The following is a 20,642-nucleotide window of genomic DNA, read 5'->3' as shown; positions in this document are numbered from 1 at the left end:
TATTGCCCAAAATCAAAGCTAGTCAGGCAGGAAATACTATAAGTTGAGAAATGTATTTAGCAAATACTGACTGCAAGGAAATATAACCCATTTTCAGGGCCCCTCCGGACCACATTGAAGACTGAATGCGCCCCCCCCCCCCCCCGGGACAAAATTAGTTTGACACCCCTGCTCTAAATACATGTGCTATTTGTGGAAGGGTTTAGGAATCTGCCAACATGGAAGGGCTAAGTGCTGAGGGCAGTACGTCATTCTCTCTAAACCAGCACTGATGAGAAGAGAAATCAAATTCATTGGCGTTCAAACTGTGATAGGTACGTAACGGGGTTTGCCACTTATTATGAATGTAATCATTGTTCATTTTTGAAGTAATTTGTCAAACAGCTGGTGGGAGGTTTGAGTGATGTGTACTTTGCATGAATGTTATCAGAGTATCAGGGCCTGGGTTCAATTTGAATTGAAGACAGTGAATTCAGGAAGTACATTTAAACAACAATTCAACATTTTAATGACAAACTGAGGAGTAGATGCTATTTATTTCAAAAGTTGTTTAATTTTTTTTAATTAATATTTTTTTTCTTCTTGAATTGACTGCCTTCAATTTGAATTGACCCAAGCTCTGCAGACTATTGTTTAACTCAGAGCAGGTGGCCCCTCTCTATACATTGCAGGTCTGATTTGGTAGATGGATTAAACTGAGATAAATTACAACTCCATAGGGCTGGTTTGAACAAATAGCAGCTATTATATTTAAATTAATTAATTTTTTCTTTTTTTCACATTTCAAAGGCCTGCAATTTGCCAACCATGGTGTCTACAGTACAATACATATTATAATCATTAAAGTAATGAAATAAGAATACTTTCTTACCCTGTCAGATTACGCACACCTCATACACATGTACAGTGCATGTATCTATTCCTCCCGAGTGGCACAGCGGTCTAAGGCACTGCATCTCAGTGCTAGAGGTGTCATTACAGACCCTGGTTCAATTCCAGGCTTTATCACAACTGATTGTGATTGGGAGTCCCATAGTGCGGTGTACAATTGGCCTAGGGTTTGGCTGTAATAAGAATGTATTTTTAACTGACTTGCCTAGTTAAATAAAGGTTAAAAAGTAAAATATCTGTGGATGTGTATGTATTGGAACAATGTGTTTCTGTGGGGAGTGGAGGAGTGTGAGTGTATAGGACCAGATGTTTCCTCAGGGAGCGTGTGGCGCGCTCAGCGGTGTTTGGAAAAGGACGCACGCTGTGCTCACTGTAATTGGCGCACATGTTAAAGCCAATCCCTGCTGAGGTCCCTCTTGCAGTTTGTTTTCCAGCATCCCCACCTCGTCCCAGAGGGCCTGGAATCCAGGCCGCCTTACTAGACGACAGACGATAGGAAACTTGTCTGCTGATGTCACCAAGGGGAGCTCAAAAGACAATCTGCTAGATTTAAAGTAATTGCTTTTGAGCCCCCCCGCTCTCTGTTCTTCTTTACTGTAATGTTGATCAGCATCTGGGGGTTGGCATGAACTTTTTATTTCAATCATTTTCAACGTTCCGTTCACGGTGTTACATAAAAGATTTCTGGTGTAGATGAATGATAAAGTCAACACGACATGGTCCATCTTTGAAAGACAGTGTGCCTTTACCTGCTCTGCATTTACACTAATTAACCAATTAGTTCTTATAGGTCACAGTACAGGCTTAACCGAAAATACGGATTGCCTCTTATCCATTTGTCCTCCCCTTATGCCATAGTTTGTACATCTCAATTGTCAGTAGAAACCACATTTGTTTAAGCAAGTCAGCCATATCAGCTATGTTTTTTTTAAAGTCAGTAAATGAGGCTGAATTAACTGTTTCATTGCCCGACAAGGCTCCGCTGATAGCCAGGTGTAGCAGTGGTAAGGTGTTCGGACCGCTTATGGGATTCTGCTTTTGGGACAGCTTTATGTAGGCCCTAACTGTTTGTGGGCACCGTTTGTCACCGTTATGGTGCAATTAATGTATTGTTTAGTGTTGTGGCTTTACTGGCATGCATTTTGTTTTGCCCCACCAAGATTTACATGCAAAGATCGACACTGACAAGGGGATATGTATCCCCAAAAATATTCATACACCTAGCCTGCGTACCAGTCTGTTTAGCTTACATTCTACTACTTGTCATGTTTCAAAGATGTTTTGCAATGACAGAGTACAAGGAATGGGATGTTATATAAACAGAAATGATATACAAATCTACTGTATATTTCGATAATCACGGAGTGTACAAAACATTAGGAACACCTACTCTTTCCGCGACATTGATTGACCAGGTGAATCCAGGTGAAAGCTACTGTATGATCTCTTATTGATTTCACTTGTTAAATCCACTTCAATCAGTGTAGATGAAGGGGAGGAGATAGGTTAAAGAAGGATTTTTAACTCTTGAGACAATTGTGCCATTCAGAGGGTGAATTGGCAAGACAAAATATTTAAGTGCCTTTGAACAGGGTATGGTAGTAGGTGCCAGGCACACGCACACAGGTTTGAATGTGTCAAGAATTGCAATGCTGCTGCATTTTTCACGCTCAACAGTTTCCTGTGTGTATCAACAATGGTCCACCACCCAAAGGTCATCCAGCCAACTTGACAATTGTGGGGAGCATTGGCGTCAACATGGGCCAGCATGCCTGTGGAATGCTTTCGACACCTTGTAGAGTCCTCTCCTGACAAATTGACGCAGTTCTGAGGGCAAAATTAACGTTAAACTCAATATTAGGAAGGTTTTCCTAATGTTTTGTACACTCAGTGTACATTGTGCACATACGTAAATAAAAATGTGAATGTTCTGTTTTTGTTGTCATTAACCAGAGACAGAGCTATCTTTTGATCTTGTGTTTCCTTGATGCAGTATAAAATACAGAAATATCTATTGGTGGGATGATAGGTTCATTTTATTTAGCCAAGTAGTCACAAATGAATTGAAGTCAAAGCTTATTTTATTTCTTCTGTTTGATATCCAAAAGTCCTATGACCATCTCCCTGAGGCCATTTTACAGAGAAAATGACTTGAGGCATTTTATTTCTCAACAAATATTAATCAAGTAGTTGGGGCCTTCAGGGAACTTGTTGCCCCTTCTGGTAACCTGTGGAAAATGTATACATGTAATAGGCCATTCAGGTTATAATGACATCTATTCACATTAAATTAATAAGAAGTATAGATTATTGCCTACAAACGCACCTTTGGAAATTCCTTACAGCAAAGGTTTTCTGCAGCACTGCCTCTGGGCTAGTTGGCAGTTCCATTGACCACAACACCTGGAGAAGTTCAAACAAGAAATGAATGTTGGCAAGTAGTGAGATAGCTATACTATTGCAAACATAATTTGTAAGTAGTTGAGGAAATAGGTCCAGCCCTGGATGTTCTGCCACCCTAGGCAAGACAAAAAATGGCCACCCTCTTTTCCCCATTAAACTAGAATAGTGTACAACAGTGGTCGGCAACAGGTCTGGCCTTGGGGCAATTCAATTTTTTTCTCAACTAATAGTTGGTGGAACAGAGGATAATAGCAGCCCAATTCATAGGCCTATGCTACAAATTAAACAAAATGTTTAACGCGTCTGGTTAGTAGGGTATATAATCAATTCAATGTCAATAACATTTCCTAATATTTTCTATCTGATTATGCTGACAAAATCACCAGTCTCTATACAAATTGAACATTTACATTTTTTAAATGTTTTTTGTATTTATTTGTGCGTTGATTAGGGAAAAACAGCTTGCGATCAAGAGAAAATGTTGCTCTGAAAAAGTTTAAAAAGAAAGGTGGATAATGAAAATATAAGTTTCAGGGAAGAATCGACAGAGAAATAGGCATTCTTGACATATTTCTCCAGTGTTACACTAGAGTGTCTTGTTTGCAATGAAACAGTCGTTGTTTGCAAATCATTCAATCTTACCCAGACCGACTGTGCGCGTGCACTATCGTGCATACAATTATTTTGTCCCCTAACACCAAACGCGATCACGACATGCAGGTTAAAATATCAAAACAAACTCTGAACCAATGACATTAATTTGGGGGCAGGTCGAAAAGCATTAAACATGTATGGCAATTTATCTAGTTAGCTTGCACTAGCTAGCTCATTTGTCCTATTTAGCTAGCTTGCTGTTGCTAGCTAATTTGTCCTGGGATATAAACATTGAGTTATTTTACCTGAAATGCACAAGGTCCTCTACTCCGACAATTAACCCACACATAAAACGGCCAACCAAATAGTTTCTAGTCATCTCTCCTCCTTCCAGGCTTTTTCATGTTTTAACTTATATGGTGATCGGCATCTAAACTTTCATAGTATTACCACCACGACCGGCAACAGTTCGTCTTTCAATCACCCACCTGGGTATAACCAATGAGGAGATGGCACGTGGGTACCTGCTTCTATAAACCAATGATGAGATGGGAGAGGCAGGACTTGCAGCGCGATCTGCGTCAGAAATAGGAATGAGTTCTATTTTAGCCCTTGGCATCGCAGACACTCATTGGCACGCGCGAGCAGTGTGTGTGTGCAATAATTGAATAACATAGATTTCTACATTTTTTTATTTTGTCCGGTCTGGTCAGCATGTTAGACATGCTTATGAATTTAAGTATGGAACTTTCAAAAGTTAGCTTTCCATCCAGAGGCTCGACTGCTGGCTACTCGTCTATTGCTTAACCCAACAACAGAAGTGCTTCCCTAAAAACTGCCTGGGTTTAAACATCTTTTCAGAAAGTGAAAAGCTCAATTAATAGGGACAGAATAGTCCATTTTTTGTCTAATTGAATATTGAAGGCTACAGCTCAGCTTCAGAATGTCATAGAGATGAATCAATATCCCCAAATGCATCTGAGTCACATCTTTCGCGAGAATTTCAAAGCTTGTTTCTAGCATAAGGCATCACGGAGTTAAGCATTGTTATTGAACGCTTGATATAATCTAGATACTTTAAAGAATATAAAGCTAACACAGTATATATCCCTTTTGCCTTTCTTTAACAAATGGTATGGCATACCCTCACTCAAATTAGAGCTCTGGTTTCAAACAAACACACCAAGCCCCTCCCAGACACGGCGGTATTTAAGGAGTGCATGTTGTCAGTATTGGAGGATTTGGCTATACCAACAAATCTATGGGTAGCATAATTGTGTCTGTCAAACATGTAGGCCTACGTCTTATTTTTTTAATAGGAAGAAATAGGCTCCAACAAAGACCTCATTGGTAGTGATGTTGAATTAAAATGAAGGCAATTGTTGAAATGAATTACTTTCAGAACCATTTGCTGTCCACCACTGCTTGATTATGCTGCAGTCTCTCCAAAGCCTGCTTGCCTTTTTACTTGACTTTCTACTGCACTCTCTCTCCTCGTTAACTGAAGTTAATGATTTAAAAAGTGTCTGTCTCATGACATTGTAATACATGTGGTCTCCAATCTATGGGCTACAGAAAAACCACATGGGCTACTACTATTTCTACCATAAGCTACATGATTTATGTTAAATTAATTTGACTGAGCTTGGTGGAGTGCTGCTGAGACTCTCCAACAGCACCCTGGAGAAACGCAGGTCACAGTCATGCAAAATATTGTGTGACCCTACCTTTGGCAAAGTGGGCACTGCTTTCCTTGGGGCGGCAACAGCACTCACCTAAATAGCCCTTACATGAGGTGTTATGCGTAGTTGGAGGCGCGTCTTGGTCAGTTTAGCTCGGAAAATTCCACCCTCTTCAAACTGCTGCTCAAGATATATGCCTGCCTAATTGGTGGGCTGGCCATGTAGGGAAAGCCCGTACGGGAGTTGTAGCGATGAGACAAGATAGTAGCTACTAAAACAATTGGATACCACGAAATTGGGGAGAAAAAGGGGTAAAAAAAAAATAAAATAAAGAACACAGTGGCCTCCATAATTCTTACATGGAAGAAGTTTGGAACCACCAAGACTCTTCCTAGAGCTGGCCGCCCGGCCAAACTGAGCAATCAGGGGAGAAGGGTCAGGGAAGTGACCAAGAACCTGATGGTTACTCTGAAATAGCTCTAGTGTTTCTTTGTGGCGATGGAAGAACCTTCCAGAAGGACAACCATCTCTTCAGCACTCCACCAATTATGGTAGATGGGCCAGATGGAAGATGGATGGGCCAGATGGAAGCCACTCCTCAGGCACATGACAGCCTGCTTGGAGTTTGACAAAAGGCACCTAAAGACTCTCAGACCATGAGAAACAAGATTCTCTGGTCTGATGAAACCAAGATTGAGCTCTTTGGCGCCACGTCTGGATAAAACCTGGCACAATCCCTACGGTGAAGCATGGTGGTGGCAGCATCATGCTGTGGGGATGTTTTTCACAGGCAGGGACTGGGAGACTTCTCAGAATCGAGGAAAAAAATGAACAGAGCAAAGTACAGAGAGATCCTTGATGAAAACCTGCTCTAGAGAGCTCAGGACCTAAGACTGGGTGCAAAGGTTCACCTTCCAACAGGACAAAGATCTTAAGCACACAGCCAAGACATCGCAGGAGTGGCTTCAAATCAAATCAACTTTTACTGGTCACATACACATATTTAGCAGATGTTATTGCGGGTGTATTGAAATGCTTGTGTTCCTAGCTCCAACAGTGCAGTAGTATCTAAAAACAATTCACAACAATAGACACAAAAGTAAAATAATGGAATTAAGACATATATAAACATTAGATTGAACAATGTCGGAGTGGCATTGACTACAATACAGTAGAATAGAATACAGTATATACATATGATCTGAGTAAAGCAGTATGTAAACATTATTTAAACATTATTAATGTGACTAGCGTTCCATTATTAAAGTGGCCAGTGATTCTAAGTCTATGTATATAGGAAGCAGCTAAGGTGCAGGGTTGCGTAACTGGGTGGAAGTCGGCTAGTGATGGTTATTTAACAGTGTGATGGCCTTGAGATAGAAGATGTTTTTCAGTCTCAGGTCCAAGCTTTGATGCACCTGTACTGACCTCGCCTTCAGGATGATATCGAGGTGAACAGGCCGTGGCTTGGGTGTTTAATGTCCTTGATGATCTTATTGGCCTTCCTGTGATATCAGGTGCTGTAGGTATCTTGTAGGGCAGGTAGTTTGCCCCCAGTGATGCGTTGGGCAGACCGCACCACCCTCTGGAGAGCCCTGCGGTTGCGGGTGGTGCAGTTGCCGTACCAGGCGGTGGTACAGCCCGACAGGATGCTATCAATTGTGCATCTGTATAAGTTTGTGAGAGTTTTAGGGGCCAAGCCAAATTTCTTCAGCCTCCTGAGGTTGAAGAGGCCCTGTTGCGCATTCTTCACCACACTGTCTGTGTGGGTGGACCATTTCAGATCAGTGATGTGTACGCCGAGGAACTTCAAGCTTTCCACCTTCTCCACTGCGGTCCCATCGCTGTGGATAGGGGCGTGCTCTCTGATGTTTCCTGAAGTTCACGATCATCTCATTTGTTTTGTTTATATTGAGTGAGAGGTTGTTTTCCTGGCACCTGGTTTTCCTGGCACCACTCTCCCAGGGCCCTCATCTCCTCCTTGTAGGCAGTCTCGCATTGTTGGTAGTCAGGCCTAGTACTGTTGTGTTGTCTGCAAACTTGATGATTGAGTTGGAGGCATGCGTGGCCACGCAGTCATGGGTGAACAGGGAGTACAGGAGGGGGCTGAGCAGGCACCCTTGTGGGGCCCCTGTGTTGAGGATCAGTGAAGTGGATGTGATGTTTCCTACCTTCAGGAAGTCCAGGACCCAGTTGCACAGGGTGGGATTCAGACCCAGGCCTCCAAGCTTAACTAGCCTCTCAAAGCACTTTGTGATGACAGAAGTGAGTGCTACGGGGCGATAGTCATTTAGTTCAGTTACCTTTGCTTTCTTGGGTACAGGAACAATGGTGGACATCTTGAAGCAAGAGGGGACAGCAGACTGGGATAAGGAGAGATTGAATATATCTGTAAACACTTCAGCCAGCTGATCTGCGCGTGCTCTGAGGACGAGGGAATAACTACACTGTTTGTATTCAGCCATATTCCCAGTCACCTTGCAATGGTTAATGTGGTGGTTTGAGCTTTCAGTTTTATCCACGGCTTCTGGTTTGGGTAGGTTTTAGTAGTCACTGTGGGTACAACATCTCCTATACACTTCCGGTTGAACTCAGTCACCGTATCCGTGTATTTGTCTATGTAATTCTTAGAGGCTACCCGGAACATATCCCAGTCTGCATGATCAAAACCATTTTTTAAGCATAGTCATACCAGTGTTGAATAGACCTTAGCACGGGGCCTTCCTGTTTGAGTTTCTGTTTATAGAAAGGAAGGCACAAAATGGAGTTGTGATCAGATTTGCCTAACGGAGGGCGGAGGGGCCTTGTAGGCATTTCGAAAAGTTGAGTATCAGTGGTCCAATGTTTTACCAGCGCGAGTACTACAGTCAATGTGTTGGTAGAACTTTGGTAGTGTTTTCCTCAAATTTTCTTTGTTAAAACCCCCAGCTACAATAAATGCAGCCTCAGGATATGGGGTTTCAAGTTTGCATAAAGTCCAGTGTAGTTCTTTGAGGTAGTACGGTCGGCATTTGATTGTGAGGTATTCTAGATCAGGTGAACAAAAAGACCCAGGTTTCTGTATGTTATCGCAACCACACCATGAGTTGTTAATTATGAAACATGCACCCCACCTTTCTTCTTCTTTGGGACAAGTCTCAATGTCCTTGAGTGTCCCAGCCAGAGCCCGGACATGAACCCGAGTGAACATCTCTGGAGAGACCTGAAAATAGCTGTGCTGCAACGCTCCCCATCCAACCTGACAGAGCTTGAGAGGATCTGCAGAGAAGAATGGAAGACTCCCCTTGTTTAGTGCCCCCTGTTCTGTTCTCTGCTGCTGCTGTGCTGTCTTTCATAGCAGGGTGATGACATACATTACTTTAAAGAGAATGCACAGTCATCCTATTTCCCATATAAAAGTTTTAGAGTGACCAAAAATATCACCCATAGTATTTTTGCCCGATTAAAGTCCTCTGACTTTTAGAAAATGAACCTGCTCTCTCATCTGTGACTATCAGTCAGGCTGTATGCTTGGATTACTGTGGGGCGGGGAGCAATATTATAAATGAGCTCAGATTGACACGCCGATTGACACGCCTTTTGCCCCACATCACATACTGCTGTGTTTTCTTGTTGACTGTTCGGTAATCGTCATGAACCTGATTCCCAGTCTACAGACGGAGAGCATAAATGGAGATAGACAAATGGATCAAATTCAACATTCACTCTAACATGTATCAGAATGGTAAATAACTTGGCTACAGTGCATTCGGAAAGTATTCAGACCCTTTCACTTTTTCCACATTTTGTTACATTACAGCCTTATTCTAAAATGGATTCAATTGTATATTTTCCTAATCAATCTACACACAATACCCCATAATGAAAAAGCAAAAACAGGTTTATAGAATTTTTGCTAATTTATCAAAAATAAATATCACATTTGCATAAGTGTTCAGACCCTTTTCTCAGTACCTTGTTGAAGCACCTTTGGCAGTGATTACAGCATCGAGTCTTCTAGGGTATGACGCTACAAGCTTGGCACACCTGTATTTGAAACAAACAACAACCAAACAGGGAGTGTAGCTACAATAGGAGGCTGGTATGAGGCTAGTACAGTACAGGGCCAGACGGAGGCAGCCTAGAGTCTCATTAAAACAACTTGTCTCTCTTTTTAAAGCAGAGAGAGGCCCATGGAAACTACAAACTGACAGAATATTTCATTAGGAGTCTTGAATATTTCATTTGGATACACATCCCCGGATGCTTTTCCTCTTTCCTCTCATACATTAGGAATTAGGAGCCCCAACAATTAAAACACACTCATCTGCATATGAAGAGCAGTCCTGTATAATCTGTACTGTGAATGAAGGCAGGCTTGGCCTGAATGGATGCTGTATGAAATGGAGGAGGCTCCTCTCTTTATCCCCGTACTGCTAGGGACTACGGCTCACACCGTAGTCAAATCCCCAGGCCTCCCTGTGCAGGAGCCCCATCCAGCCCTATACAGGCCCATCTACTGGCTCATTAACACATCTCACAGTGCACATTACTGCCTGGGCTCCTCTCTGGCTGTTCCATGCCCAGCCCCAGCCTGACATCCTGCAGGTCCACAGAAACCCACAACATTCAGCTCTTCGGGCAGGTGCCATCGCAACCCCGAGTCTCTCCTCTGCTGCTCACGGGCTCTTTGTTATTTTTCCTTTTTTCTTACCCTTTTTCAGTCAAATTTCCTGAAACCTCATGGTTCGGAGGGTGACAGCTAGCCATCCAACTATGAGAGCTGGTGTCAAAAGCTCTCCGAGGTGAAGTTGTGACAAACTGCCATACTGTACTTCAGATTTGGGGTTTAGTATGAAGTAAGAATTAAGTAAGTAATTCGGAGCAGCTGTACTGGTAGCATTTTGGAACTAATCTCATTAGTGAATTAGCATAACGCATGGGAGTTATTCTTTGGAGTTGGCTGAACTATTATTGTATCTTCGACATTTTGTTTTCCATGTCTGTTTGCTTATTTATGAGGTATTCCAATTTGCCTCAGCATCTTATGTTCAAATCCCTGTTCTGGATTATGTCATTACAATACGAATAAAGGCTTGTGAGTTAAACTAATCACATCCATAATGTATTTCATTTCCGTTTTTTTAACAGAAGGAATATATTATTACAATCTGGCCTATCACCTCCACCCCTCCGACCCCTCAGTGTGTTGCAGCACAGTTATCCCCTCAAGACTTCAGGCACGATGAACATGCACTACTACTGATGGGTAAGTAAGTGGTCACAGTGACAGAAGAAATATGAATGCAGGGACTTTGTTGTTGTAGGTAAACCACATAGTTAGAGAAAGAGATACATCTTGCTAGCACACTGTAACTACATTTCAGTAATCTCTACGCATCCTATCAGCTTAAAGGTCCAATACACCCATTTTTATATCAATATCAAATCAATTCTGGGTAACAAATAAGTACCTTACTGTGATTGTTTTGAATTAAAATGGTCAAAAATAAACACAGATAGCTTCTTAGCAAAGAGCAATTTCTCAAGCAAGAATTTTGCTTGGACTGTCTGGGAGTGCTCGGAATTGGGAGGGGTAAACGGAAAACTAGCTGTTATTGGCAGAGCGGTTTGGAACTCTTTCTTTTTGGTCTATTAACTAATTTACTGCTTGGTGATATTACCAAGCCAAAACACCATCCCACCAAAACAGGCTTTTCAAACAGCTCTTACACTAAAAGTACATTATCATAATTGTCACAATTTCACAGTATTATTCCAAATTCATAGTGTGGAAATCTATATAAAACACTGGGAAATCTAGTTTTTGACTGTACTTTGCCTTTAATGGAACAATTACATGCTGAATTAATTACATATCTAATGGTTACTTTCCACCAGCTGTTGCCTGTTGAGTATGATGAGTTTGTTTTTATGTTGTTTTAAGAGCTCATCACTTTTCTCATCACTTTAATTAAAATGTTAGTATATTTGTCCATTTCATTTCCAGAAGATGTCACACTTCCCTATAATTGACATGTTTGATTGATATGCAATTAAGAATAGGAAAAAAGACAACAATTCATTTAAACACTGTAAACCCCAAGGCATTTTTTACTCAAATACTTCTAGTAATTTGAACTCAAAGTCAAAGAAAAGTCATAATTAAAAAAAAATTAAATCAGAAATCACATCTACTCAATTTAACTCAAATTATCTTTTTTTCCCCCAGCGTGCTCTAATGCTGATAGATTTTGGGGAATTGTTTTTAATATCTGTGTTTTTGCATGTACAGTTGGAAGTTTACATACACCTTAGCCAAATACATTTAAACTCTGTTTTTCACAATTCCTGACATGTAATCCTAGTAAAAATTCCCTGTCTTAGGTCAGTTAGGATCACCACTTTATTTTAAGAATGTGAAATGTCAGAATAATAGTAGATAGAATTATTAATTTCAGCTTGTATTTCTTTCATCATATTCCCAGTGGTCAGAAGTTTACATACACTCAATTAGTATTTGGTAGCATTACCTTTAAATTGTTGAACTTGGGTCAAATGTTTCAGGTAGCCTTCCACAAGCTTCCCACAATAAGTTGGGTGAATTTTGGCCCATTCCTCCTGACAGAGCTGGTGTAACCAAGTCAGGTTTGAAGGCCTCCTTACTCGCCCACGCTTTTTCAGTTCTGCCCACAAATTTTCTATAGAATTGAGATCAGGGCTTTGTGATGGCCACTCCAATACCTTGACTTTTTGTCCTTAAGCCATTTTGCCACAACTTTGGAAGTATGCTTGGGGTCATTGTCCAATTGGAAGACCCATTTGCGACCAAGCTTTAACTTCCTGACTGATGTCTTGAGATGTTGCTTTAATATATCCACATAATTTTCCTACCTCATGATGCCATCTATTTTGTGAAGTGCACCAGTCCCTCCTGCAGCAAAGCACCCCCACAACATGATGCTGCCACCCCCATGCTTCACGGTTGGGATGGTATTCTTCAATTTTTCCACCAAACATAACGATGGTCATTATGGCCAACCAGTTCTATTTTTGTTTCATCAGACCAGAGGACATTTCTCCAAAAAGTACGATCTTTGTCCCCATGTGCAGTTGCAAACCGTAGTCTGGCTTTTTTATGGCAGTTTTGGAGCAGTGGCTTCTTCCTTGCTGTCGATATAGGACTCGTTTTACTGTGGATATAGATACTTTTGTACCCATTTCCTCCAGCATCTTCACAAGGTCCTTTGTTGTTGTTCTGGGATTGATTTGCACTTTTCGCACCAAAGTACGATCATCTCTAGGAGACAGAACGAATCTCCTTCCTGAACGGTATGACGGCTGCGTGGTCCCATGGTGTTCATACTTGCGTACTATTATTTGTACAGATGAACATGGTACCTTCAAGCATTTGAAAATTGCTCCCAAGGATGAACCAGACTTGTGGAGGTCTAGTATTATTTTTTCTGAGGTCTTGGCTGATTTCTTTTGATTTTTCCATGATGTCAAGCAAAGAGGCATTGAGTTTGAAGGTCGGCCTTGAAATACATCCACAGGTACCTCAAATGATGTCAATTAGCCTATCAGAACCTTCTGAAGTCATGACATCATTTTCTAGAATTTTCCAAGCTGTTTAAAGGCACAGTCAACTTAGTGTATGTAAACTTCTGACCCACTGGAATTGTGATACAATGAATTACAAGTGAAATAATCTGTCTGTAAACAATTGTTGGAAAAATTACTTGCGTCATGCACAAAGTAGATGTCCTAACCGACTTGCCAAAACTATAGTTTGTTAATAAGAAATGTGTGGAGTGGTTGAAAAACATGTTTTAATTACGCCAAACTAAGTGTATGTAAACTTCCGACTTCAACTGTACATTAAGTGATTGATTGATTAATCTTATGCTACACAAAGATAACATACATTTTTCTAAAGTAGATGCGTTAGTTTTTTTGCACAGTATGAATGCAAATTGCGGGTGAAATAAAATGTCAGCTGTTGAATATCCTAACTATGACTGGATTTCAATAGGAATTACACATCACTTTGCAAGCCAGCATAATGTCACTTGTCGGTAGGTTGCAAAATTCTGGTGAATTTCCGAAGTTTTCCAGAAATCCTGGTTGGAAGATTCCTGGAAAAATTCTTCAAGCAGAATTTCTTTTAAATATGGGAATTTGGAGAAAGTTACTGGAATTTTGCAACCTTACTTGCAGACCTGATCTGGCCTGTATACCATGAGTTTCAGGCCAGTGTATCAGGGTAAAGCTAGGCCTAAAAATAAGGCTTTGTGAGATATGTAATGCATTGTTATAAAGAATTGAATTATAATAACATTCACCTAGGAACTCACTTGGTGAAGGCAACAGAACTGAAAAAGAACAAATTCAACAACTATGTCTCTGTCACTAATAAATACAATCATGGGTGGTAACTCTACAATTTACTTGACAAGCCAAGGCACAGTGGGAAATTATTATTGAGGGTGTGGCTTAGTGGGGTTACTCAAACTTTTTAAGCTGATACAACTCAAATCTGGACCTTCGACAGCCCTCACACTCAACTCTAGACCTCAAAGCCAGTTCTAGTGCTTGTTGTCATTGTTCCCCTCTATTCAGGGACTGGTTTAGACCTGGCACACCCGGTACTGTAGGTGCAGTTAATTATCAGGCAGAACAGAAAAGCAGCAGGCTCCGGTCCTCGTAGGGTAAGAGTTTAGTACCCGTGCCTTACAGGGTCACAGTGACCCGGTTTGAGTAATGACTACAAAATCCCTTTAAGTAACTGTACTCAGATATATTAAGTGCAATGGGTTTTCCTAAAAGTTTTGAGTAATGACAGCACATTGGGGTTTACAGTGTAGTGGTTATAAGCAGTGGCCAAATTTGTATACGCTGATAGCATGTTTGAAATCGCCTGCTCTCTCCGTTGGTAGACTGGATTAAATCATACAGTATGTCTTCATCTCAGATCAGTGGGAGTCACAGGAGGTTGGTGGCACCTTAATTGGGGAGAACGGCCTCGTGGTAATGAATGGAGTCAAATACATCAAACACATGGTTTCCATCAATTTGCTCCATTCCGGCCATTATTATGAGTTGTTCTCCCCTCAGCAGCCTCCACTGGTGGGAGTACTTAAAGAAAACTATTCATGGAGGAAATACCCTTTTCAAGTAGCGATGCATTATCACATAACTTAGAACTGGAGGAACTACCCTTTTCAAGTAGCGATGCGTAGCGGCAGGGTAGCCTAGTGGTTAGACCGAAAGGTTGCAAGTTCAAATCCCCGAGCTGACAAGGTACAAATCTGTCGTTCTGCCCCTGAACAGGCAGTTAACCCACTGTTCCTAGGCCGTCATTGAAAATAAGAATTTGTTCTTAACTGACTTGCCTAGTAAAATAAAGGTAAAATAAAAAATAAAATAATCCCGTAACTTAGAGATAGAAAATAAAATAGAGTAGTTCAGCCCATTCACCAGACTCAGATCTGGTTGGTTGTAACATCCAGCTGGAATAAAAACAGATAATGTTGGTTTTGAGTCATATATTCAGAAACTAAAAGGATACAAAGTCAAGCAGAAGGACTCAACCTGAGGCTCAGAACAAAGAAGCAGACAACAACATTAATCTTCCACTCGAAAGATGGCCTATGTCTGGGGCGTTCAGTTCCTCTAGTGATGTGAATCAGACATAAATGTACAGTAGGTACAGGCATGAGAGCAGCAACAGTTGTCTTGCCTTTTTTGTGAGTGCTTTTGCAGACAGACATGGCGTTAGATTAATATTGAATGGCCCACATTTGTTTCATTGGATCAGTTTGTATGGCAGCTGGCTGCACCTCATAAAAATTGAAATGGATCTGGAGAGTGCTGTTGGGTCAGAGATATGTAGATCATGGGACTGAAAAATACGGAAAGAGGAATACACTATCAGACACAGGCCTTTGAGACACAACTCAAAAAAAGAGGAAAGAGAAGACCTTACTATGTTAGAGCTTGAAATATTTATTTGATACAACAGAGGGCTGCGGTGGCCAAGCTCAAAGCACAATATGATTTTCATTCAAACCATAGCAAAGCTTAGATATTTAAACAAATCACTATACATAACAGGTGAACTTGAAAGGTTTCTGATATACCAAAGAGGACTTTGAGATAATGAATCATTTTGTTTATTGTCCTCTGTTGTTCTCTGGTCTTTGCTGTGAGATGCTCTACACATTGTTAAAACTGAAGGCTCTGCCTCAAATGAATTCGTATTAGTCTTTCTAAAAATAGCCTCCTGGTTACAGGGTCCAAGTTGCCTCTATTCTGACAACCGCTGTGGGATCATCATGACCAGCAGAACATATCAAACCAGCTGCCAGCCTCGGAATGAGAAACATGAGGAAAAAAGGACATCTTGTTTATGTGGCAATTTGAAATATCAGATGCACGGATTATGCAAATCTTCACATGTAGATCCTTGTGCCTCTTACATATGTTTCCCTTTCCCCACCAGACTTCCTCTAATTACTCAGTTCTCCAGAATACAATCATGAAGCCAGTGGAGTGATATATAGGGATACACTAAAATAGTTAAGAATGCCTCTATAGGCACCAACCCTATACTGAGGACAGAAGGCATGTATTAGTACACATTATTACCAGTGGGTTACCAGTCTTTAAGGTTGTGAATACATTCATAACTCCAACTGAACAATCAGGGATACAAACAATGTCAATGAAGTTGATTCACACCTAAGAAGGGGAATGGAATCCCTATGTAGCCAGGTAATTAAGTGAGTTTGTGTTGGGTTCAGCATGTGCCAGTCTACTTTCAATAACAACTCAGATTTTAAGACAACGTTTCGCCCCTCCCCCATCCCTGACCAGCCAACCGTAAGTCTCACTGCTTCATTGCCTCTGACTCCGACTAACAAAAATAAACATTGACCTCCGTTTAATTCATGCTGCACTACACATTTCTGCTGTCAAACTGCCAGAAACGACTAAATTGTTCCTACTTCTTCTCCCCTATATGTGTTTATATATCCATGTATGTTATATCCATGTATTTGTCTGCCTTTATTTTGATCTAATATGTTTATTTTTTATTTTATTTTTAAATATATATTTTTTATACAACCTGGTGCTGAGTGATATTCCTCATCTGGGTTGTCAGACAGAGTCACCATCCAGGGGTTAAATCAATGATAGTAATGTAGCAGAAAAGCCTGGGACAGTAAACTCAAATGTGAAGACATTTCCTGCAGAGAATCTCCTTGCCTTCATATTAAGACCAACACACTTGGGAGATGGAAGGAATGGGGAGGGACTTGGGAGGAGGCAAAGGGCTCAAAAAAGAATGCCAAAAATAAAAGATCAACTTTGACTTCTCATCTTTCTTGCTCCATCTTCCCATGAGGAAAGAATATATTCTCCCTTTGAAGTGGAAACTCGAAACAGAGTAATTGATTTGGTTCTCATTTGCCAATCTCAAGCTGAAGTTCTTGAAGAAAAACAGATTGAGTCACGTGTGCAAAAATAACAGAGGTCCATGAAGTGGAAATATTAAATGATGAACAGCAAATTCTGACAAAACTATTGCCAACACCATCAAAATGTATTCTAAAAGTATTGAATGTTTTTGCATTTTCAACCTAAAAATCACATTCAATGAAGTGAATGAAGCAGCATAGGCTACCTTTTGATCAAGTAATGGTGGGTTGCGGGCAAACTCTAACCTCCCACTTTCTATTAAACGAAAGATCTACATTCCATTACATATCATTACTAATTAGTTATTAGAGGGAGTTAAGACATGAATGGGCGAGCTAGGACGGACGTAGTCAATATAACTATTTGTTCAGCACTTTTGAAATGTACAGCGACAGAATTCAGAACATGGGCCGTTCTTACAGTGTACACCTAGTCAGAACCCCAGGATAAATAAAAGAGGCATATAAGCAGACAATGAAAGCTCTTACAATATTAAATGATTACATTTCTCAGGTTAAAGGTTAAAGGTTACACGTGCACCACCAAGTCAGAACTGCAGGTGAAATAAAGAGGTGAAAATAGGACAAATTATTAGAGTGAGGCTGTCATGCCCTGGTCTTAGTATTTTGTGTTTTCTTTATTATTTTGGTCAGGCCAAGGTGTGACATGGGTTAATTATGTGGTGTGTTTTGTCTTGAGTTTTTTGTAGGTATTGGCATTGTGGTATAGTGGGGTTGTCTAGAAAAGTCTATGGTTGCCTGAAGTGGTTCTCAATCAGAGGCAGGTGTTTATCGTTGTCTCTGATTGGGAACCATATTTAGGCAGCCATATTCTTTGAGTGTTTCGTGGGTGATTGTTCCTGTCTCTGTGTTTGTTTGCACCAGATAGGCTGTTTAGGTTTTTTCACGGTTATTGTTTTTGTATACCGTACATGTTTTCATCTTTATTAAAGATGTATACAAATAACCACGCTGCATTTTGGTCCTCCTCTCCTTCGACAGAAGAATCCCGTAACAGAGGCACATTGGCTACTAACAGCTTACTACACAACATACACTTAGTATTACTTTCTTAGCTACAGTACACATATCTCCCTGGCATATTACATCATTTTTGCAGCAGAATACAAGACATTTTTGGACTCACCTTGTTGTGCTATACTCAATTTAACAGGAAGTTGGTGCTGTGGTCCTTTGTGGGCAAATTTTGTCATCAAACTTTGTCATCAAAGTCTGGCTTTCTCTGGATTTAATGGTCCTTTCAAGAGAACTGGAAACTTAAAGAAAAAAAGGTTGAATCATGATGACATCAGTGATCTTCAGGTCGTAGCTCTAGAAAGAGGCCCGAGTTCTGGATTTACAATTCCGAGTTGGATGAAAGTTCAAAACTTATTTTCCCAGTCGTAGCTTGTTTTCCCAGAGTTCCCAGTTGTCTTGAACTCACTGAAGTCAGATTTTGCTGTTCCGGGTTAACAGTCGTTTTGAGCGTGGCACAATTCATGCTTCATTGACAGCATGGTCAATGTTGAATGTTTAAAAAAAAAAAGAGACCCTTAATCTTAGACTTGGGACCACACAGACACTCCACTGAATAGCAGGCTAATAAATGCTTTGCAATGCTTGCAGTTAGCCACTGATTGCATCCAAACCACTCATTGTTGAATTTGCAATTTCCAACTTGTTGATGCTCAATGGAAGATGAGCACCGCTACGTTTTATCCATCATTTCTCTTCATATGACAAGGATGAAAAAGGATTGGCCGGTAGATTGTGGACTTGATTCATGATTATGACTGCTAGCTAAGATTCTGAAAGCTACTGTAGATATAACGTGATTTGACATCATTGTATCTGTGTCCAATGACCTTGAGCCTTCTTGGATATGCACTTTTTTAAAAACTTTATTTATTGAATTTTCAACAAGCATTTACAAAATAATTGCACTTGTAAGTTAGTTGGTAGTAATATATAACAACGCATCAAAGACAACAATACAGCAAAACAAAGAGAGAGACAAACATAAAAGTCAAAAATAAATAAAAAGACAAGAAGAAATATATATTTTGATACAGTTGTTACAGGTCAACTAGCACAGATAATACAGTCCTTAACATCCGAGATGTTGTGTATACACATACCAGGCCTCTTACATCACCAATATATAAATATACATCACTCTGGAACTGCAGGGAAATGTAGTCGTTTAACATAAGAAAAGAAGGGAGCCCACATTGTATAGAATTTGTCTATAGACCCATTGAGTGTGTGTTGAATTTTTCCCAACTTTATGCAATTCAAAACGGATTTAATCCAAAGAGCATGAGAAGGGGGTGCAGAAGATTTCCATCTAAGTAAAATTAATCGTCTCGCTAACAAAGTGACAAAGGCAATTACATCCTTATTCATTTTGGTCAATTGGGAAACCCCAGATAATGCAATATAAGGGTCTGGCTCGATCTGTGTGCCGCTTAATTCTGAGTGTGTTAATTAAAGATGTCTTTCCAGAAACCAACAAGAGATGGGCACACCAAAACACGTGTACATGATTAGCAGTACACTGGTTACATCGCACACAATTAGGGTTCACATCCTTGTAAATTTTTGATAATCTTGCTTTGGTCCAGTCAGCCCTTTGAATGAGTTTGCATTGAATGAGACCGTGCCGAGCGCAAATAGAAGAGGTATGTACCCCTTTGAGTGCCCCTTCCCATAGTTCATCAGATATTTCCTCACCCAGTTCCTCCTCCCATGAGGATTTAATATTGTTTAATGAGGTGGTTTATAGTGAGCAAATTTGACTATAGATTATTGACAAGGTGCCTTTCAGTCGGAAGTGGGATATGAAATGTGTCAAACTCTGTTTCACAGGGGGGAATCGGGGGTCTATGCTGTGGATGTAACTCCGGATTTGTAAGAACCTAAAGAAATTATGTCTGGGGAGACCAAATTTACCTGATAATTGTTTAAACATACTAAATATATCGTTAATATAGAGATCGCTGAATCTTTTAACACCGAGACTAGACCATGTTGAGAAAGCACCATCAACCTTTAGTTTGGGTGAAAGCTGGGTTTGAGGCTACCAGAGCAAAAGAAGAGGTTGTCTGAAACCCAAAGTGGCGCCGAAATTGATTCCAGATCTTCAATGTTGTTTTGACACATACATTTTCGGTGTAGGAGGAGTAAGGGCCTGTAACGGAGGAGTGAGCGAGGTAAGACAATGATGCCGGTATAGATGAGGCGGCCTCCATCTCAAGCCAAATTGGGGGTGGGAATATCTCTCTGCTCTGCAACCAGTACTGGTTGCAAAGTTAGTAGCCCAATAATATAATCTGAAATCCGGTAGCGCTAGACCGCTTTCTGGTTTGGGTCTCTGCAAAAGCGGTTTTCGTATCCTAGGGGACTTTTTGTCCCATATAAAAAGCAGAATTAGGCCGTTAATCTTTTTGAAAAATGTATTTGGAAGAAAAATCGGTAGGCACTGATAGAGATAAGAATTTAGGTAGTGTATTAATTTTAATATAATTAATTCTTGCGACTAAGGAGAGTTGTAGCAAAGACCAGCGTTCCAAATCGTTCTTAGTATGGGTTAAAAGAGGAGCAAAGTTGG

At 40.6% G+C, this 20,642-nt stretch overlaps 2 long non-coding RNA genes across 3 annotated transcripts; one reads left to right on the top strand and one right to left on the bottom strand.

Moving 5' to 3' along the window:
* Positions 1-220: 220 nt before the first annotated feature.
* On the top strand, positions 221-17,990 carry LOC115112185 (uncharacterized). Of its 2 annotated transcripts, XR_003860902.2 has the most exons (4): positions 221-314; positions 10,274-10,419; positions 10,701-10,818; positions 15,845-17,990. It is a non-coding gene; the product is annotated as an uncharacterized LOC115112185 (long non-coding RNA). The 2 variants fall into 2 exon arrangements; XR_003860903.2 differs by lacking the exon at positions 10,274-10,419.
* LOC135565358 (uncharacterized) lies at positions 2,912-10,581 on the bottom strand. Its single transcript, XR_010461570.1, has 4 exons — positions 9,525-10,581; positions 8,684-8,828; positions 3,218-3,294; positions 2,912-3,119 (listed from the first exon to the last, which is right to left on the bottom strand). It is a non-coding gene; the product is annotated as an uncharacterized LOC135565358 (long non-coding RNA).
* Positions 17,991-20,642: the final 2,652 nt, after the last annotated feature.

The sequence above is a fragment of the Oncorhynchus nerka genome, linkage group LG27 (assembly GCF_034236695.1).
Source record: "Oncorhynchus nerka isolate Pitt River linkage group LG27, Oner_Uvic_2.0, whole genome shotgun sequence".
Classification (NCBI taxonomy): domain Eukaryota; kingdom Metazoa; phylum Chordata; class Actinopteri; order Salmoniformes; family Salmonidae; genus Oncorhynchus; species Oncorhynchus nerka.
The sequence above is the reverse complement of the archived record's forward strand: the minus strand, read 5'-3'. Positions and strand labels throughout refer to the sequence as shown.